This window comes from Vulpes vulpes, chromosome 8 (genome assembly GCF_048418805.1).
Source record: "Vulpes vulpes isolate BD-2025 chromosome 8, VulVul3, whole genome shotgun sequence".
NCBI classification, from domain to species: domain Eukaryota; kingdom Metazoa; phylum Chordata; class Mammalia; order Carnivora; family Canidae; genus Vulpes; species Vulpes vulpes.
The window spans coordinates 92,085,477-92,101,118 of record NC_132787.1 but is presented as its reverse complement, the minus strand read 5'-3'; the positions used below and the strand labels follow the sequence as shown (position 1 = coordinate 92,101,118).

Below are 15,642 nucleotides of genomic sequence, written 5' to 3'. Positions count from 1 at the left end.
GTAACTTTTCTCTTTCCAAATTTCTTCTTCCCTTCTCCCCCCTTTAAATGTTAGGCAGAACTGCCTTCAAAGTCTCTCAAATTTCCCCCACAAGCTCCTCTGACTCTTCTGCTTTATCTCCAAACCAAGCAATTTATAGCTCCAATTTCCCAACACTGGGAAAAGACCCAAAAAAAAAAAAAACCTAAAGTGAATAAAGTGTGAGACGAAATTCAATGCTACTTTGAATTTTACATGCACACACCGTCGCTACCAAATTGTCAGCACCTACCTACACGGCAGATTACGGCTGTTTTACACTATTTCGTGGCCCCAGCTGCTGACCACGGTTCTCTACCCCAGGTAGATAAACGATCGATAAACGCTGGCCAGGAGCGCTGGAAGGTCTTCCTAATCCCAAGGCCTGGCACAGGAATTCAGCAGCAAGCATCTGTTCCTCCACCCCGCCTGCTCTCAGGACACCTTCTTTTCGAGGGTGACCTCGGTGCACGGGGTCAGCACGGTTAGGCGCCTCCGCCAGCAGTGCTTGGGGGCGAGCTGAGATGGAGTCCCTTCCCTCTGCCAGGGCCTAACTGCCTCACCTGCCCTCTGCCAGGACCTGCCTCCTTCGCCCCTCACCGCACCGAACACAGCCTCCTCCTCCAGCAGCATCAGCCCGGCGCCCGGCGCCCGCAGCCCGGCCCCGCGCCCCGCGGCCACGGTGCGCTCGGGACCCCGGGGACCCCTCCCCCTCCCCGGCCCGGGGCTCCGAGCCCAGCCGCGCCGGCCCCGGACCCTGCGCTCGCGGTGCAGCGGCCCCGGCTCCCCGAGCCCCGTCCGTCCCCCGCCGCCCCGGCGGCTCCTTCCCGCTCCTCGCGGGCGCGAGGCTCCAGCCCACCCCGCCGCCCTCCCGCAGCCCGCGGCCGCCGCGAGCCCCCGCCGCACTCACTTCCCGGCCGGAGCTGGGGACGCCGCGAAGGTCTCGGGCGGCCGCAGCCTCCTGCGCCTCCTGCGGCCCGGGCCCGGCGGCCGAGGTGGCGGCGGAGCCCGCTCAGGCCCCGGAGCCGCCCCCGCGGCGGACGTTCTCCGGCGCCCGGCTCGCGCCGTCTCCCCGCCCGGCACGCGCAGCAAGCCCGCCCCCGGCGCGAGAGCGGGGGCGCGGGGACGCGGGGGCGCGGGGGCGCGGGGCGCGGGGGCGCGGGGCGCGGGGGCGCGGAGACGCGAGGGCGCGGGGGCGCGGAGACGCGGGGGCGCGGGGGGGGCGCGGGGCCGCGGACACGCGGGGGCGGGGGGCGCGGGGCTCGGGGGCGCGGGGCGGGCGCGCGCCGCCTGTGCGAGCGCGCGGCCGGGGGCGGGGCTTCCGCCTCGCAGAGGAGGGGGCGGGCGAGCGGGCCGAGCTCCCTCCGAGCCCCGCCCCCTGCGGCCGAGCGGGACCCGGCTCCCCCTCCCCCCCTCCCCCCAGCGGGCCCGCGACGGGCGGACGCGGAGGGGTGAAACCGCCCCCTTCCGGCTGGTCCCGCGCGCTGGCGGCGGAGGTGCGTTTCGATTCCACAGGTATGTGCCGGGGCAGCTGGACACTGCGCGCCGTGACTCGAAGGTGAAGAATGCAGAGAACCACCCCATGAATCATTCATCCGCGCCTCCGGCAAGAGGTCTTGCCCTGAGGGATCTTCCCAAATGAAGTTCAACCCAGCGAGCGTTTGGTGAGCGCCGGCTCCGCGCTTAGCTCGCTCCCAGGTGCTGCGCAGGTACGCCGTCGCGGTCACGGCCCCCGGGCTCCAGGTGCGCATAATTTCGTGCAGAAGCAGCCGTGTAAACAAGCGGGGCTGGTGACCCAGGCAAAGCCAAGGCCACAAGGAGATGCTATGGCAGGGCAGAGGAGGAAGAGATTACTTCCGCTTGGACCAAGTGGCGGGGGCTCCTGGAATAGGTGGCATTTGTGTCCCGACTGGAAGGAAGAGAAAGAAACACGTCCGAGGAGAGAAAAAAAAAAAAAAAGAAAGGCGTCCAAGGAAGGCTAGGTAAACAGCTTGGCCGAGGGAACTGAGCCGGACCCAGATTTACCATCTCGACATCAGCTTTTTTGTTTTAATATTATTCATTTTTGACAGAATGCTTTCCAAAGTGTGTGAAATGTAGGAGATGATTCGAAATAAGAACAGCTAAGCTTTTTCTCGATAGTTCAGAGGATCATTTTTCTCACAGTTGCTTACGGCTCAAATCAGCAGTGTCCTTTAAGGATAATTGCTCTGTGAGTGCGGGATGTTAAGTCCCTAAGCAAAGAGCCCCCGAGCCAGGATGCTTTGCGCCTGGGTTTTCACTGCTTTTTGGCACCTTATGGTAAGGCAGATCGTGCCACCTCCTGCTGCTGTCTGCCTGCCTGCCTGCCTGCCTTTAGAACATCCTCTTCCTCCTCCTCTCATTTTCCTATTTTTAAACTCCCAGGGTGAAGGAAATAAGTGAGGGTAAACAGGTTCCTCAAGGAAAGGACATCAACTTTGACACATGGATTTTAGGACTCTTGCATGCTTCTAAGCATGCAAGCTTTTTCAAGCTTTTTCACTTGTTTGCAGGGTCTTGACTGTGTTCTGAATATGCTGAGATACTCAGAATACAGGCAAGAGACATCTTGTTTATTCATTTACCACTTACTGAGCACCAACTATGTGGGAGGCTTTGAAAGGGTAAAACATTGATCCTACCCTTTGGAGAAAAGATGTGTAAATGATGTAAAATAAATATGTCGATATTGTTTGCTATATTTGCCGTATTGATTGAAACCAAGGTAATTTCAGTACCAGAGCTGGACTATAATAAACCATTCTGGGAATTAAGTTCACTTCTATGAGCATCATACATACCTCATTACCTCCCACATCCTCAGAAAACTCCTTTCAGACATATTTCGATCGTGCCCCCCCCCCACCTCGAGCTCTCAAAATTATCAAACCCTCTTACCTTTTCCATCACCATCTGCCATAGTCAGGCCTTTCCTGTCCTCAGAACAAGAAACCCCTCAGTCCCTCTGCATTGTGTTCTAGTTACTGCTTGCTCCCTTTCTCTATTTCCCTTCACAAATGTCTTGAAAGTAGTTTGCACTCATCTCTGCCAACTCAGCAGCTTCTCCCTCGTCAACCCACACAATGTAACTTCTGTCCCCACCACATCCCTGCACCAATCCATCGTTAAGGGCTTCCTGAATCCCAAATGTCACAGACTGTATCTGAGTCCTCATATCACTGGGCTCTTGGTGGCACTTGGCGACACAAAGCACTCCACTCTTTTGGAAACTCCCTTGGCCTTCATGACATGACCCACCTCCTCACCCTGCTGACCACTCCTGAGTCTCCCAAGTTCTGTTCTCAGTGTTTGGTTCACCCTACACAATCTCCTGAAGCCATTCCACCCCCTCCCTGTCTTCATCCGTCACATATACCAGCAACTCTCAAATGCATTACTGGCTCAGACCACTCATCTGAGTTCCACAGACAAACACCTCCTGGACCTCTTCCCCTAGATGTCCTCCAGCCACCCCAAGCCCTATGTGTCTAAAACTGTTCTGCATTACTGTCCACTCAGTTGCCCAGTTCAGAAACCTGAGAGTCATCCTGGATTCCTCCCTTCCCGTCCCCACCACACTCAACAGTCATGTTGATTCTCCTCATTAAGAACTCTAGAATCTGTCCCTCATGGCTAAGCCTCTCACCTAGACTAACGTAATAGCTTTGATCCTGTCCCTCTCCTGTGGTCTCGTTCCTTTCATTCCATATTCTATACTGCATGTCAGAAAACACTTCCCAGAATATGCTGCCTGCATATGTCACTGCTCAGCATGGCACGCAAAACCATCCATTCATCTATCCTTTGTCTATCTCCCCACTTCCTCTCTGTCACTTCCTACACAAATCCCATCCAGACTCCTGGAATGTTCCTCCTTTCCCTTGCCTGCAGACCTTTGTGCTTATTTCTCTCTCAGTTTGGAATGTCATTTGCGTACAAGCAAAGAATGTCTAACGTAGGTATAGCTGAAGTTCCACAAATAATGAAATTTTCTTGAAATAAGAAAATGTAAACCTATATAATGAGAGAGCTCCCTTGTACTTGGGGGAAACCATCAGAGTGATCGATTCTAAGAGCTAACCTCTTAAAACTATTAGACAAAAATAATAGTTTTCAAAGCCACCATACAAAAAGTTAAAATTACTTAATGTACTAAGGCTGCAGTACATTAAAGATGTCTGCAAATTCTGTGTCCCTTCTTTTGATCCAGGCTGGCCCAAGAGAATTGCTTGACCAACAGAACGTGTGATGTATACAGGACTTCTTTTTTTTTTTTTTTTAAGATTTTATTTATTTATTCATGAGAGAGAGAGAGAGGCAGAAGGAGAAAGAAGCAGGCTCCATGCAAGGAGCCGAACGTGGGACTCAATCCTGGGACTCCAGGATCTCGCTCTGGGCCAAAGGCAGGCACTAAACTGCTGAGCCACCCAGGGATCCCCAGTATACAGGACTTCTAAGCCTAGGTCATAAGAAGTCTTGAAGAATCCACTGGGTCTTGGAGCACACTTGCTCTTGAAGCCCTGAGGCACAATATGAAATATCTAACTCCCCTGGGCACCTGGGTGGCACAGTTGGTTAAGCATCTGACTCTTGGTTTCAGCTCAGGTTATGATCTCAGGGTCCTGGGATGGAGCCTTGTTCCAGCTCTGTGCTCAGAGGGGGAGTCTTCTTGGACTCCAGCATGAAGAAATTCTCTCTCCTTCTTCCTCTCCCCCTCCCACTCCTGCTGTCTCTCTCTCTCTCTAAAATAAATAAATCTTTTTTAAAAATCTAACTCCCTGTGGAGACTCTGAGATGGCATAGAGAGGGAGAGAGACTAGCTGACTCTAGCTGATGTGAGTGAAGTCATCACGAATGCTCTATATCAGATCAGCCATCAGCTGGGGTACCACACAGTGACCCCAGTCAAAGCTATGTAGAAGAGAAGAATAATCCAGCCAAATTCCTGACCCTAAAGATTGTGAAGTTATATCCAAAATAGTTCTCACTTTAAGCCATTACTTTTCAAGCTAAATAGTTTGTTATGGAATCTGGGAAAGAAAATATCTGGCATCAGACTTCTCAAGAGCAAAGCAAGGCAATAGTGATGCAGCATTTTTGAAAAACTTGAGCAAAGAAGATGCAAGCTAAGGATTTTGTACCCACCCATCCATGCTGCTTTTCAGGCATTAAACTCTATAGGAAAAAAATCCTCTTTTTAAAATCCAAGAACTCAAAGAATAATATGCACATAAGCCCATCCGAAGTAGGGGTCAGCACATTTTTTCTAAAGCATCAGATAGCAAATATTTGGCGTTTGCAGGTCTCATATTCAACTCTGCTATTGAAGCACAAAAGCCTCTCTCTCTCTCTCTCTCTCTCTCTATATATATATATATATATATATATATACACAAAGAAGTGACAAGTGACTGTGACTATATCGCAAATAAAATGGATTTTAAAAAATAGGCAGCCAGGGGTGCCTGGGTGGCTCAGTAGGTTAAGTGTCTGACTCTTGGTTTTGACTCAGGCCCTGATCAACCCCTGCATCAGGCTCTCCGCTCAGCCCCTTCTCTCTCTCTCTCTCTCTTTTCAATCTCTCTAAAATAAATAAATAATAATCTTAGAAAAAGAATAGGCAGCTACTCTGCAGTGTGAGTGTCTGAACTAAGGATACCACCAGTCATAGTAAAGTAGAGCCCACCCTAATGACCATATTTCTTAAATTATTTATTTACTTACTTACTTATCAGTAATCTCTACACCCAATGTGGGACTCAAACTCACAAACCCGAGATTAAGAGTCACATGCTTCTCTAACTGAGCCAGCTAGATGCCCCCTAAGGACATCATTTTAATTTAATTATCTCTTTCAAGACCCTATCTTCAAAAATAGTCACATTCGGTATGATTAGGACTTCAACCAGCTAAATATAAAGATTAAAACAAAATTCTCAGAAGAAAACATAGGTGTATGTCCTTGTTACCTTGGCAAAACCTCCTTAGATACACACCACAAGCACAAATGACAAAAGAAAGGGTAGATAAATTTGACTTTATCAAAATTAAATACTTTTGTGCATCAAAGGACACCATTAAAAAGTACAAAGACAGCCTACAGGATGGGAATAACTATTTCCAAATAATATATATGCTAAGGGACTTATATCAGGAATATATACTAGCAACACTATAATAACACAAATAACTCCGTTGAAAAATAGGAAAAGGATTTGAGCAGACATTTCTTCCAAGAAGAGATAGCTATCTGACTGGTAAGCACATGTAAAGATGTTCAGTATAATTAGCCCTTAGTGAAATGTAAGTAAAAAATAGAAGATATCACTTCCCCCCTCCTAGGATTGCTCGCATCAAAATCACAGACAATAGCAAGTGCGGGTGAGGATGTGAAGAAACTGGAACCTTGATACATAGCTGGTGGGAATGTAAAAAGGTGTAACTGTTTCCAAAAACAGCGTGGCAGCCCTCAGAAGGTTAAACGTAATGTTATCATATGCCCTAGCAATCCTACTTCTAGGGATATACTGTAGGAGACTTGAAAATATATGCCTACCCAGCAACCTATACAAAAATGTTCACAGTCTTGTTCACAACAGCCAAAAAGTGAAAACAACCCCAAACTCCATCACCTGATGAATGGGTAAACAAAATGTGGTACATCCATCCATACAATGGAATAGTATTTAGCAATAAAAAAGAACAGAGCAGGGGTGCCTGGGTGGCTCAGTCAGTAAAGCATCCAGCTCTTGATTTCAGCTTCAGTTGTGATCTCAGGCTTGTGAGATCGAGCCCCATCTTGGGGTCTGTGCTGGGTGTGGAGCCTACTTAGGACTCTCTTTCTCTCTCTACCCCTCTACCCCTCCCACCCACCCCTCCCTGCACATGCACATGCGCACTCTTTCTCTCTCCCCTCCAAAAATAAAGTAGAATGGAGCATATGCTAGAACATGGAAGAATCTAGAAAATGTGCCAAGTGAAAGAAGCCAGTCACAGAAGACCAAATACTATATAATTCTATGTATATGGAATATACAGAATAGACAAATCGACAAGAGAGAGAAAGTAGGTTGGTGGTTGGTAAGTTGGCTGGAGGGGTTGGAGGGATTGGGAAAGAACTTTTCAGGCATAGGATTACTTTTTGAGTTGATGAAAATGTTCCAAAATGACTGTGGTGATGGGTTCACGAGTCTGTGGTCATACCAAAATCAGTGAATGGTACACTTTAAATAGATGAAAGACATCTGAATTATGTCTCAATAAATCTGGTTCTTTGAAAAAAGAAAACTAAAGAAAAATCCTGAAAGACACAAAAGTATACTTGAAGGAGACATCCCTTGGTTTTGGTTAAAATAGTTCAACATCATTAAGGTGACAATTTTCCTTATGCTAATTTATAAATTTAATAGAATTCCCCCCAAAATATAAACAAATTTTTTCTTGTTTTCTGAAAATAGACAAATTGAAACCAAAGTTCTTGTGGAAAAATAAACACCGAGGAACAGCTAGTAGAACGCTGAAAAGAGATATGAGAAAAGATTGGCTCTAATCAGTATCAAAACTTACCATGGAGCTCTTGGCTGGGAACAAAGTGGTTCTGGCACATGAATAGACAGACCAGTGTGATCAAATAGTAGGTACTGAAATCAGTCCAGCTACATGTGATTTCTAGTATATGAGAAGCAGTCAAATGGCTGAGACAAAGGACTTTTTAAAAAAATATTTTATTTATTTATTTGCAACAGAGAGCATGAGGTGGGGGAAGCAGAGGGAGAGGGAGAAGCAGACCCTGGCTGAGAGGGAACTCAACACGGGGCTCGATCCCAGGACCCCAGGATCATGACCTGAACCAAAGGCAGAGGCTTCACTGACTGAGCCATCCAGATACCCCCAAGAAGGACTTTTTATTATGGTGTTGGGAGGACTGTCCAGCCATTCACAGCCTCACTCTGTTGGTGAGGGGATGGGGAAACAAATATTACTAGAAGGAATGGGAAATAGTAAAACCCCTCTGGAGGGGCATTTACCAATATCTAATGAGTGGTTTGTGCACTTACCTAAGATTTATTTATTTATGAAAGAGAGAACAGTGAGGGGGGAGGAAGGGTAGAGGGAGAGGGAGAGAGAGTCTTAAGTAGACTCTGTGCTGAGTGCGGAGCCAGATGTGGGACCAGACACGAGGCTCAGTCTCTTGAGATCACGACTCTGAGTTCCTGACCTGAGCCAAACCAAGAGTTGGATGCTTGACCAACTGCACCACCCAGGTGCCCCTGTGCATTTACCTTTCAACACAGCACTCCAGCTTCTAGGAACTTGACCTAAAGAAATCTCCAGAAATAATACATACACTACATATGTATACTTCTTCATTGTATCATTATTTGTATTTGCAGGATATTGGATGCTACCTAAATGCCCAAACAGGAAGACTGGTTGAATAAACTTACAACTGACACCTAGGAAGCAAGAAAAATGAATGAGGAATCTTTATAACTGATTCATCGTAATTTCCAAGATATATTATTAAGTTTTAAAAGCAAAGTACAAAAACAAATGTATAGTATGTTACCTTTTGTATAATAAAGACAAGAAAATAAACTGGACTTGCTTCCTTTATTAAAAGATCATCACAAGAACAATAAGCCGGAAAACAATGAAATTGTTTGCCTGTTAGGAATTAGGTGAGGAACAGGTAGAAAGGATAAGAGAGGAAGGGACAATTTTGAGTTTTGGCTTCTGGAAACATGTTAATGTTGCATACATTCAAAAACAAAATTCAGGGGTACCTGGCTGGCTCAGTCAGGGGAGCATGTGACTCTTGATCTCAGGGTCATGAGCTTGAGTCCCATGCTGAATGTAGAAATTACTTAAATAAAACTTTAAAAAATAATAAAATTAAATCAAAAAGCATAAGAAACAATGAAAAATCTGTAACTAGGTGCAAACAGAAATAAATGAACTCATTTGTGTGTCAAATGAATAATAATATAACCACGTGAAGAGGGAAAAAGAAGTAAGCCAGGTAATTTTGTATATGGTGCTTAGATATACCTTCATTTGAATGCAAACTATAAGCTGAGAAAAAAAGAATACCAGAAAAAGACAAAACACAGTGGCAAATAAACATTTTTAAATGTTATCTTTATTGCTAATATTTACAGATTAAATTAGCAAACTATTTGATATTTAATATCCAGTGGTAAAGAGGCTTTGGGGTTGGTTTTTTTTTTTTTTTTTCAGATTTTTACTTATTTATTTGACAGAGAGAGAGAGCAAAAGCAGGGGGAGTGGCAGGCAGAGGGAGAGGGAAAAGCAGACTCCCCACCGAGCAGGGAGCCTGATGCAGGGCTCAATCCCAGGACCCTGAGATCATGACCTGAGCCAAAGGCAGACTCTTAACCAACTGAGTCACCCAGGCACCCCAAGGGTTTTTTGAAGAAATACAAATTATAGAACCATTCTGGAAAGTGATATAGAAATATCAGGGTTTTTTTTTAAGATTTTATTTATTTATTCATGATAGTCACACAGAGAGAGACAGAGAGGCAGAGACACAGGCAGAAGCAGGCTCCATGCAGGGAGCCCGATGTGGGATTCAATCCCGGGTCTCCAGGATCGTGCCCCGGGCCAAAGGCAGGTGCCAAACCACTGCGCCACCCAGGGATCCCAGAAATATCAGTTTTTTTAATGTTGATATTCTTTGACCCAGAAATCCAAATTCTTGCAGCTTCTTATACAAAAACATTTAGTAATGTGTATTTAAATTTATGCATTAGTATATCTTACCAGGGATCCCTGGGTGGCGCAGCGGTTTGGCGCCTGCCTTTGGCCCAGGGCGCGATCCTGGAGATCCGGGATCGAATCCCACGTCAGGCTCCCGGTGCATGGAGCCTGCTTCTCCCTCTGCCTGTGTCTCTGCCTCTCTCTCTCACTGTGTTCCTATCATAAATAAATAAAAATTAAAAAAAAAATAGAACTAGTATATCTTACCAGAGTTATTTCTAAAAACTAAAATTAAAAAATACCCGGTAAAAGTCTTCAATTAAATTACAAGATATCCATGAAATAGAAGATGCCACTGCCATGAAAATAACAGTGTAAAAGACTATTTCATGTCATGGAAAAGTGTAAAATGGTATGTGTAGTGTAATTCAAATTTTGCTTAAAAATATTTGTGAGAGACAAATAAGCCCAAGAGGAAAGGATTCAAAAATATAAGCAGACATTTTATAGGAAGGTAAACACATATGGCAAGTAAATGCACGAAAAGATCCTCAAGTTCATTAGTATTCAGGAAAATGCAAATTAAAACTACAATGTTATAAACCTACTAGAAAGGCAAACGTGTTAAAGTCTGACGATGCCAAATGTTGGACAGGCAGCTGATCAGTTGGAAACATACTCTATAGCCAAAGATTTCACCCCAAAGACACTCTTGACACATGTACCAAAAGGCATGCACAAGCACTGCTTTTAATAACAAAATACTGAGAACAACCCAAGTGGCCAGCAAGAGAAGAGCGATCACCTAAATCTCTACGACAGAAATACTGCATAGGAGTCTCAACGAAGGAACTTCATCTACACGACACAGCGTAGACAAAATGAGCCAATGTGTTGTTTGAGTGAAAACAGCAAGGGACATGATTAGAGCATGATACCATTTTTTATAAAGCTTAAAATCAAGTAAACACAAACAATTTATAAAATCACGTTTATAAAACAAGGGAATCATAAACCCAGACTTGGAGAAAATAGTTACCCCGTGGGAGGAAAGCTGGGAGAGCTTTGGTAAATGACAATTATTGCCAATTATTCATGATATTTTGTTTCTTGGTGTTTGTGTTAAAAAAGAGATAGGGGGAAAGAGTTTTATAGAGGTGTGTGTGTGTGTTGTGCTTCCTGAAGAAAAAACTGGAAGAATAGAAACCAAAATATTAGCAGAGATTGCCTCTGGGGGGTAGGGAGGGTAGGATGAGGACTGCTTTTAATTTTCTTTATATTCATTTACATTTTCCAATGGTCTTACGTTAATATGCACTTTTTGGAAAACAAGAAAAAAAATCTTTTTCAAAAGTCTATACTAGAACCCGTCCCATTTGCATTCTGCGGTCTGAACATCCAAGTCTTAATTTTCATGGTGATAAATGATCCAGGGAAGAGGCATGCAGTGGAATCGCCAAGGTCGTTGGTGACACCAAGTTTGGCCAGGTAGTGAGCTGACAGCAGTGAAAAGAAGGATGTTAGCACGCTGCGTGGGAGGGCAGACACCTGCCAGCTGAGCGCCAGTGCAGGCAACGATAATAACAGCTCACGGAAAATAAGGTAATGAACCTGAAAAACATTTCTTGAAGTTATGAATCCACTGCCCTGCCCTTCACCTCCCCACCAAAAATCCCTAATAACGTGCAGATAAGAAAACTGGAAACAAAATATCACAATCCCATCCTTATACCAAATTAGAGTAAACTGACACCATCATGTGTGTCATTCTGTTCCCTGGCACGTACAGAGGATGTAACAGGACTGGAAAGAGTTCAATAGTGAGTAATTAAAATGACAAGCAGGAAGAGTGTTCTTTACATGATGACAAACAAAAACCAAACACTGGCCTTCAGAGGAAGACGAGGGCTTAAGTGTCATATGCCAAAGGTGTACAGAGCTGGCATGCATGCGGCCACCAAATCTTATATACCAGCAGTCAGGGGTGGCTGCTGGTGGCTGAAGGAGGCAAATTTGGAAGAGATAAATAGGAACTGCTATTTTGCACGGTGGGTAGCAATGTGGAAATCCTTCCCCCCATAGAGGCTGAATCACCGGTTCTCAGTCTTGTCCAAATGTGAAGTGAAGATGGCCCAGAAGACGATTGGGAGGCTAGATGAGGATGGGGCATGGCCAGGAGGAGAGGCAGTGCTGAGACAGGGGTACCCTGTCTCACCCCCCATAACGTCTTGTGAGGTCTGAGACAAAGTACATGGAAAACCTTACGATGAAACTCTCTGAGATTTACATTATGGATAGCAATTGTGCTCTTCAACAAAACTGTCCTCGGGTGTCATGCTGAAGATGGAACTGGACCGAACCACTCAGCCACACTGAGCCACCAGGGTATTTGCTGTGCTGTGTGCTGATGGTCACAGGAAGAGCTCTCATTCTGCCGTAATGTGGAAAGCTCAGGAGGCCAGAGCCTAAATGGCACACAAAGGATCCTTACGAACTCCCCCCAGGAGGGTTGCCTGGGTGGCTCAGTCATTTAAGCATCCTACCCTTGGTTTTGGTTCAGGTCATGATCTCAGGGTCCTGAGGTCAAGCCCTGCGTTGGGCTCCACACTCAGCATGGAGTCTGCTTGTCCCTCTCTCTCCACTCCTCCCTCCACTCCTCCCCGCCCCCCCTCCCTCTCTCTCTCATAAATAAATACAATTGATTTAAAAATTCCCCCAGGAAGGCAACCCAGAGGTCACAACATCTAAGAGAAGGTATCTCCTAGGTCATGCTGGGTTACCAAAGGCTAATTATTTATGTGGTGTTTTCAGACACCTTGAAAGATCAACAAATTCTATGTTGACTAAACTTTCTAAAGTGGCTCAAGATTAGTAAATCCAGCTGTTCTCAATCTGGCTTCATACCAATCATACCAATCTGGTATGCTTTAAAAAAAAAATCCGTACATCTCAGGCCAACCCTAGATGAACTGAATTTTTTTAAAATGGCTGCAAGTGATATAATGTGTAGCCAAAGTGGAGAACCACTGAGCTTCTCCATTTGTTAAAGTTAATTATTTGAAGAGGTTCTGATTGTAGAAAAAGGGCAAAGGGCATTTGTGGATGAGCGTGGTGGAAGGAGGAAGGTAACCCTGCCAGCTCCCTAGTACCCACATGTGCCTGTGTGCATCCTGGGCTGTTCCAGAATGGCTGACTGGGGCAGGGGTGCTGAGCTGCTTTCCATTCCAGAATGTTGCCACACAGCCTTGGACATTAGAATATAAGTTTTTCACATTTCCCTGTTACCATGTGAGGGAAGAAAGAGAAAAGAGCTATGCCTGCCCAGTCCTCTTCTAGGCCCCACTTCTGTGCCTCTCTCTAGAACTAGAAAGGACACATGAGCCCTGCAAGCCCCAGAACAAGAAAGTGCTTTCTTGTCACCAGTGCTGACCTGTTCTTTTTTTTTTTTTTTTTTTTTTTTTTTGCTTCTCCACACTCACTAGTTTCCTCGTCTTGCGGTTAGCTTCTTCTGCTCCATGCCTCAGCACATTTATGTTCCTCATCCCAGCATTTCAGAGCTCAGCCTGGGGCAGCCTTCCACCTCTTCTTGTTCCCCACAGTGAATTCTTCTAGGGCCCGGATCCCCACTGTTGAATGTTTCTCTAGGCCTACTCAGGGGCCTCAGTGGCTTCATTTTATGTCATATTAAGGGTGCTTCCTTCCAGTATGGGTTAGGACCACTGTGTGCCTGGGAAAGTTCCGCCTTTTTCTCTCATTGCAATGTCTCCATCTTTTGCAAAGATGCAGGAGCAAGGAGGCCAAAATGCAGAAAGGCAAAAAAAGTCACCATTGGAACTGGAGGGGTCATGACAGGTACAGCAAACCGTGTGGAACACAGGGAAAGCCAAATCTCCAAGATGGCAGCTTCCCAGTGCTGCTACCCAGAGCTCTGAGCTCCCCTTGGGGCAGGGTAGCTTCCCACCTCCTCTATCCCTCCCTTATGTATGCAGTACTAGCTCTTTTGATTGCCCCGAAATGCAAAACAACTTCACTGTAGGGTGAGGAGAACTCCAGAAACAGACTTCACCCACAGAGGCAATCTCAGGTACCCAGATGACCCCCTGGGTACAGCTTGATTTGCTGAGGCTTTTTTTTTTTTTTAAGATTTTATTTATTTATTCATGAGAGACACAGAGAGAGAGAGAGAGAGAGAGAGGCAGAGACACAGGCAGAGGGGGAAGCAGGCTCCATGCAGGGAGCCTGACGCGGGACTCGATCCCAGGTCTCCAGGATCACACACTGAGCCGAAGGCAGACACTCAACCGCTGAGCCACCAGGTGCCCTGCTGAGGCTTTTAAAGGCATATCCGTCACTCCACTGATTTTTCCCCAACATTTTTTGGTTCCCAATTCCAGATCTGCTTACTCTCTGCCGCACATCAGGTGTCAGTTTCCTACCTCATTCATTTGACTCCACGACATCACACTCCACTAAGACCCCTCCATCATCCTCTATTGTCTGCACCAATATCCGTCCATACCCTGTTCCTAGATCCAACTCACGCTTCACCTTCTCCAAGGAGATGGCTTTCTTAGAATTCGCCTCACTGCATTCTGACTCACTATATTTGTGTTGTATCCCTTATACCACCAGGCCCAGGGGTAGTGTACTGGTTTTGCCTTTTGTTGACCTATTGATTAGTAAGTAGTTTGGGTTGTTTCATATGTGCCCATTCTGCTTCCTCAACTAGATTTCAAGTTCCTCAAAACCCAAGACTCATGGTCAGAACACGTGATGAAGGCTGTGGCCATAGAGATGAGAGGTAGGCCTTGGGCTTGGGTTGGGCCTCAGAGGGTCTGCAGCTGGCTGGGATACAGGTGCTGAGTGTGCTGATGACGGAGGAGACCATATTCTACACGTAGGCTCACATAGCTTAAACCACATTCCCACCAGTCAACATCCTTTCATGGCTCTTTAGAAATCTGAGGAGATGGAGAACCTGTGCAGTACTCTGGTGTTGGGTGAGAAACATCAAGGAGGAGTTCCATGCCAACCCCACAGCCCATGCCCTGGGCTGCGTTTCTAGGACTTTCTCACTAACAGCTAATATTTCATGAACACTGACTGTGTGCTAAGCTATGAAATAGAAGGTGGAATAGAAAACAGACCTGGACATTTCTTCTTAAAGAAGCTTACAGACCTTTCCTCAAGAGGCCAAGAAATGGCAGATATTCAGACTGCGCATGCCTACCAAAAGTAGCTCACCATCGTTCAAAATAAGAAGATGGTCCTGCTTAGAGAAACTGGCGAAGAGAGGCTCCTGTGATACCACAGAAACATCGGTCTGGGCTTTAAGATGCCCACGGAGGCCACTGAGGACACCTGTACTGACCAGAGATGCCCCTTTACTGGTAATATCTCCATCTGAAGGCAAATTCTGTCTGGTGTGGCAGGTGACCAAGACAGAGGACCATTTTCCTCTGTGGCAACTACCTCCACTGCATCCTAATGTACAACTACTTCAAGAAACACCACAAGAACATATTCACACACCTGCCCCCCTGCTTCAGGGACATCCATATTGGCGACATGGTCACAGTGGGCAAGTGCCAGCCCTCGAGCAAGACTGTGTGCTCCAGTGTGCTCAAGATCCCCAAAGCCATGGCAGCAAGAAGCCAGAAGTCCTGAGAAGTTATTTTCCCTGTAAAAGAAAAGAAAAGAAAAAGAAAAGCTTACAGGTAGCAAGTGAGTTATACAGAAATGACAATTTTAAAGACAGACTAAGTTAAGTGAATTTTAATAGAGGTTTAAAGAGCCAGGGGAGGGACACCTGGGTAGCTCATTTGTTGAGCATCTGCCTTTGGCTCAGGACATGATCCTGGGGTTCTGGAATCGAGTCCT

General features: G+C 46.2%; 1 protein-coding gene, 1 long non-coding RNA gene and 1 pseudogene across 24 annotated transcripts in view; 2 read left to right on the top strand and 1 right to left on the bottom strand.

Annotated features, from left to right (window-relative positions):
- Positions 1–1,062, bottom strand: part of DTNB (dystrobrevin beta) — a 235,857-nt gene extending 234,795 nt beyond the window's left edge. For 16 of the 23 annotated variants that reach the window (XM_072767483.1, XM_072767486.1, XM_072767494.1 and 13 more), the window contains exon 1: positions 929–1,062. The gene's annotated coding sequence lies outside the window, so the exon portion shown is untranslated. Of the gene's footprint in view, positions 1–271; positions 625–928 lie in introns of those variants that run through there. The other 7 variants (XM_072767504.1, XM_072767503.1, XM_072767505.1 and 4 more) reach the window with 5 other exon arrangements.
- Positions 1,063–1,417: 355 nt separating this feature from the next.
- Positions 1,418–8,637, top strand: LOC140600018 (uncharacterized). Its single transcript, XR_012003203.1, has 2 exons — positions 1,418–1,727; positions 8,433–8,637. It is a non-coding gene; the product is annotated as an uncharacterized lncRNA (long non-coding RNA).
- A 6,325-nt stretch (positions 8,638–14,962) lies between these two features.
- Positions 14,963–15,429, top strand: LOC140593747 (small ribosomal subunit protein uS17 pseudogene; annotated as a pseudogene).
- The last annotated feature ends 213 nt before the right edge of the window (positions 15,430–15,642 follow it).